This window comes from Bidens hawaiensis, unplaced genomic scaffold (genome assembly GCF_021521415.1).
Source record: "Bidens hawaiensis isolate Kalapana, Puna unplaced genomic scaffold, B.hawaiensis_p1.1 tig00063896_1, whole genome shotgun sequence".
Lineage (NCBI taxonomy): Eukaryota > Viridiplantae > Streptophyta > Magnoliopsida > Asterales > Asteraceae > Bidens > Bidens hawaiensis.
In genome coordinates, this window is record NW_027501439.1 from 78882 (window position 1) to 85166 (window position 6285).

Genomic DNA, 6285 nt, shown 5'->3' on the forward strand with positions numbered 1-6285 from the left:
ATAACACCTAAACCACCTCATATATTATATAAACCCCACCCACGTAATATATTGGATGATTTAAGAATGCTCTGAGATGCATGAATTTAGATTAATCACATAAACATCTTTTGTACTATCATGCTCAACAGTCAATCAGGAAGCATATATCAATCTTTTGCAGATAACATAAGCTTCATTTTCCAAAGAAAGCAATGAGGAGATTGATGTTGGATCCAATCCCTCCGAAATTACAACAACTGTTGGATAAGTGCGATATCTGAGTTTTGATTATCTTAAGTCTTTCACTACAGTCGTTTTTGATTTTCGTTGCTCCTTTGCGAAAACGATCAAAAAACAACTGGATACTCGTATCATTGTGGTGTGCGTACTTGTCAGCTGATTGGGTGGCTAACTTTGCTGTTGGACTTATATTGAATAGCCAACGGGACCCTGGTGAGAGTTCAAGCAATAAAAAAGGTAGGAGCCCTGTGGAACATGATGACCTTCTTGCCTTCTGGGCACCATTTCTTTGGTGCACCTTGGTGGTCCGGACACCATTACAGCTCTAGCATTGGAAGATAATGAGTTGTGGCTCCGACATCTTCTTGGTCTTGTCTTGCAATGTGTAGCTGTTGTTTATGTGTTTATAATGGGCTATGGATTCCCACCGTGTTGATATTCTTGACCGGAATGATCAAATACATTGAGAGATCGCGCTCCCTTTATCTTGCAAGTCTTGATAAATTCAAATATTCAATGATTAAAGAAGCTGATCCGAACAAGAATAATGCCAACTCAAGGCTATATACAATTGGATGAGGCGAGCCAAATTACCGGCTCAAATCATAGAGATTCCCAAGACCGCTGGAGTTGTCAAATCCAACATGAATGCTAATATACGGAACTTAACCGACTTGGACGTGGCGTGGCTTGGTTATCATTTCTTCAAAAAGTATATGGGCCTCTATGTCGATACGATTTTCAATTTCAATGAATGGAATGAGAGCCGTGACTTCTTCTTGAAACTGAGTGCGGAAAATGCATTCAGAGTGGTTGAGGTTGAGTTGAACTTCATGTATGATGTTCTCTTCACCAAGCTTCCAGTTGTGTATGGTAAGTCTGGAGCCATTTGTCGGATTTTCTCTCTAGTTGCAGTTTGTATAGCAATCATATTATTCGCATTCATAAGTAAAACCAAGTTCTGGGACACTGATGTTATGATCATATACGCGTTGCTCTTTGGTGCATTGGTTATGGATACAACTGCTCTACTCATGCTTTTGTTTTCTGATTGGACCATCATTTCTTTTCAAAAAATGCTGGATCGCGCACTTCACAACTCTCTCAAGATCAAATCATTAGGGTTTTTCTCAGATGTCGGACCGAAAGAAAATTTCAGACCGAGACTAGTACACCGCAAGTTACAAAGTCCCTAAGGTGGTCGGAAACCATTCCATCTTACAATCTTATCTACTGTTGCTTGCACCCACGTCCAAGACTACGGGGGAAGATTTTCGACACCTTGGGGCTTACCAACTATCTTGATAGCATTGTTTATGTAAAATCCAACTCATTCTCCCCGGATCTTAAAGAGTTTGTCTTCCAAGAGCTAAAATCAAAAGCCTTATACGCAAAGGACTTGCCGAGGGCAAAGGAGATAAGTTCGGGGCGAGTTGATTGGGTGCTCAAAGCCGAAGGTTGGGACAACCACCTACTTGGATATGTTTCAGATGTTGACTTTGATCAAAGTATCATTCTATGGCATATGGCTACAGAGATATGCTACAACAGTGAACTCTACGATGAGGTACCCATGTTGTCCGACCGTGAATACATCAAGGAAAGGGAAATCTCAAAACTATTGTCGGATTACATGTTGTACCTTCTATCCATGCAACCAATTATGATGTCCCGTAGTGGCCGGTGTTAGACATTATGGTTTCTGGGTACTTGCGCAGAGATTCGGACGCAGGTTATAAAGATTGCTGACAAATATGGAGATGGATATGAAAATAAGTATGCCGAGAGAGTAATTAGGCAGAAGGGATTTGATTGGAACCAAATAAAAGTTTGCATGGGAATTCGTTATGAGTTAGCCGAACTGGATTAAGAATTATTCGCATGTTATTGTTTGGCGAACGAATTGATGAAGATGGATAATAGATGGGAGATTATAAGCAAGGTATGGGTGGAGATGTTGTGCTATGCTGCGAGTCACTCACGAGCCAACATGCAAGTAGCACAAGTGAGTAAAGGTGGTGAACTTATCACCATAGTTTGGTTGTTGATGACTCACTTTGGTTTGGGAGATCGATTCCAAAACAACAAAAATATAACACAACTCTTTTTTGGCAAGTAACTTGGAGTTTTTTTTGTGGATCTCAACCGTGTGACGGATCTTCAAGAACCCGTATAAATTTACCAGGAGTATTACCAATGGATCGTTTCCGACGACAACATCCGTCGGTAGAAATTTATAGTTATATACAATGAAATAAATTGGGATTAATGCATATGTATTTCGAATAAACTAATTCTTAACTACCTTTTGTGTTAGTTATTTAAACTATAAGTGTGGCATGTATATCATGATGTCAGCAGTTCAAACTTTATAATATAAGTAGCACGAATACCCACACTAGGCATTGATATAACTGATGAATTGCATCTAATCAAACTTGTGCGAGCACACTATTACTAATGTGCAAAATAAAATTTCTGTCTTTGGATATGAATTAACATATAGAGAGACCTAGCTAGGTGCCTACGCGATTTCCGAATTTAAATAGGTTCAATTTTAATATATATATATATATATATATATAACATATTTATAGCAGTATTAAATGTTGTAAAACTCTTAACATGCTTTTTCTAAATGCTTATAATACAATGTGTATATTAAACAAAAATTCCGGAATATTGATTTCACTTAAAAACAAATAGATGGTGACATAATTGCAAACTTGCACTTTTTTCATATGAAGATTGCAAGATTTCATTTAAAAACAAATGTGTTCATGTCCGTTTGTTTACCAAATGACAAAAAAATGTGTTTCTCATAAAGTTCCCGCCGAATAGTTTGCTAAATGTTTGGTTTACTTAGAGGCCTACAAATAGATATGATTCTCCATTGATTTAATTGAATATTGTCAATAAAACGCACGTTAATTTGTAGTTTTCCGTTTATAAAAACGACTCCTCGCAGTTGATTGTGGCTCGACCGCCTCATTAATCTCGATCGTTGATGAAGTCGAATCTGTACATTGTATGAGTCTTGAACTTCAAAAACTCTGTTTTTGATTATTCATGATACCGTCATCTGCGGGGGTTTCAAGTACAAAAGGTTTGACTTTGGTCAACATGGTCTAATAATCATACCACAATTAATTAGAATAAATAATAACAACTAATATTAATATTCACTAAGTAGAAAAACCTATAATATCCACAAAGAAACGATTATATCATCAGTTCATCACCATGATGATATTAATTATTAAGTTCCTCATGTGCAACATTCTCCAAATAAACAACAAAATCTCTATTCTTCAAATCTAAACCCTTGTATATACCCCACCATGTGTTATTTTAATCTCACCTCCAAGCATTATACCAAAGTCCAATTTTATTCAATTTTGAAAATTTTATTTAAATACCAATTTAAACCATTTTTTGAAAACCCGAATCAAATCAAACACTTTAAAATCTGGCTTTCAAAATAAAAAAACAAGAATCAATTAACCAAGTAGGTTAGAAATAGAAAACGGCTAGGAATCCAACCATGTGCTTGTAAGAATGTTTATGGTTAACCGTCTAAATGTTTTCGTATTCTTGGTTTGAAATTACGCGCATATCACTGCACCCGATTCGATGCGATTACGTGATGTGCCTATTCTGAATTTTGCGCCTAGATGCATGCATGCAACATTAACACTCACTAGTACATAACATGGGTAATTTGGCCTAAAGGCGTGGGTAGATTGGCTTAAAAATGCGCCCTAGAACTGCACCATATGGCCTCGCTTTTATGGTAATTGGAACCACAGCTTCTATATTCCAGCACTAACTGCAACCATAGGAGTCGTTGAACGACCACCGGCAATGGAAACAAACCTCTACCAGAGACGTTGTCCAACAACCGCCGGCAACGGAAAACTCCAAAATACTGAGACGAAAGGCATCCGGCAATACGTAACCATAACCACATGTAACAAAGCAGGTGTAACATGTACACAAAATGAAGAAAATAGTTCACATCATTACAAGTTAAACTTCAATTCAATCAGAGATGATAATAATACACCATAGCTAGCGCTACCAATGAAGCATAAAATAAAATTGCAAATAAAAAATGTAATTACTAGCGGATATGATAACAATTTATATAAATAATGAAATTTCTCAAAAAGAAGATTGAATATCATTAATGTAAGAGCAGATCACACACCACACCCTGACTCATACCAGTCCGTAACATGGATAGTGTGACACGAACAAATACCTTTCGGCTAGCAGCATCCATATATTGTCTAGAACACCAGGCATCGTCCAATGAATCTAACACACGACATGACTCCAGCAAGACATTATCCAAACCAAGACCCTATGTGAGGCACAACGTCGGTGAAACCGTGAAAGCAAAACACCAAAATAGAGTAAGAACAATGAACACATTAAATTCTATTGCAGATCACTTTATCACTATTAATATCATTCAACAACTAGATTATCACTAGTAGAAAAATGAACTTTTGACGCAGTTGGGTTTTTTCTTTTGACGCGGTGCTATCCAAAAACCGCGTCTAAAAATGTCTTTCTCAATAAGCTCATAAATCAGGTGCCAACAAATTGCTTTTAAAGGTATATAACCGCTCTAAAGATTCAGATTACAACATTAGCAGCGGTTTTAAGAAACCGCGTCTATAACCATGGTTACTTATTCCTTATTCACTCCATCACCTAACCAATTCCATCAGTTTTCTTTATCATCTTCCCACTCAAGTATGTCTATAACCTTAATCCTCTCCAAAAACCCACCATATCAGCTCATTCTCTAATTAGGAGCAACTTTGGAGCGATTTTGAAGAGCATCCGGTTGTTTCCCTCCCCTAAAAGGTAACTTCGTTGGTTATTGACCGATTTCGGATTAACCTAATTTTGTTTTTATTCGCCCAAATCGGTTTTAGGGTTTTCTATTTTGCCCAAAATTATTTTATGTATCAGTATTGAATTTGAAAGTTCATTCTAGTTCTCGATTTTGTTTCATGCTTCTATTTGTCTTTGCCAATCGTGTTCAAGTTTTTGTTCGTAGTTAGGGTTTAGTTTTTGTTCAGAATCTAATCGATGTAGTTCTAAAGGCTTTATCTCAGTGCCTCGGTTGTGGTTTCCATCTCGACTGCTATAAACGGAAAAGTTGCAAGGCTCGGGCTGTTTATGGGTTTGTATCTCAGGTAAAGAAATCATCCCTATTTGTGGTTTTTTCTTAAGTTTTTGGTATGATTTTAATAACTAAGCGTTAATTTCTGGAGTATACGTTTTTTAGGAGAATTTTGATTGATTTTAAGGTTTTTATAAGTTATAAATCACATATTTTCTAACTCAAATCAGTTGTTTGAGAACAGTAACTGTCGAAGCATGAAACGAATCTGACCTGATCCATGACGAATGTTTCCACGGATTTTGAGATGAACGAACCACGTCTTGATCTTCTTCTCCGGCTGCTTGGGACCTGCAATGGCTTTTCGGGGGTGTGGAGGTGACTGCTAAGAAATCCTAAGGATCTCTTGTTTACAGACATAAAAATATGGTGGTGGCTCTTATTGAGTATGACCCTTTAGCAAGGAGGTGGAGACCTCCTTATATAGAGAGCCTCATAGCCACCATCATGGTACCCTAATGGGCCTAGCCCAGTTAGGGTTACCTCCACAAAACCCCCTCAGCCCAATAACATTGTATTAGTCCATATAATAAAATAAGCCAAACATAATAAATTTAGGGTCGTAAAACCGGGTTTAGTACCATACCCCTACAAGCCCCCCAAGTCCAGCGTTGCTCTTGGGCGCGCAAGCGTCTAGGTGGAGAGCTGGACTTTATGAGGTGTGTTAGGCCATGAGGCGGTTTTTTCCCTTTTCTTCGGCCTTGTCTTTATTGTCTTTGAGTTTTGGGAGGTTTTCTTCATGATGGTGACATGTTGTGGTCCTTATGATAATGATGGTGCCTTGGCATGAATAAGATATAGCACGCATAACAATAGTGGCGCGAGGCCTGATAAAAGATAGAGCGCGATAATGTAACAAACTT

At 37.7% G+C, this 6285-nt stretch overlaps 1 pseudogene; it reads left to right on the top strand.

Annotated features, from left to right (window-relative positions):
* The first annotated feature begins 206 nt into the window (after window positions 1-206).
* On the top strand, window positions 207-2341 carry LOC143604087 (uncharacterized; annotated as a pseudogene).
* Window positions 2342-6285: the final 3944 nt, after the last annotated feature.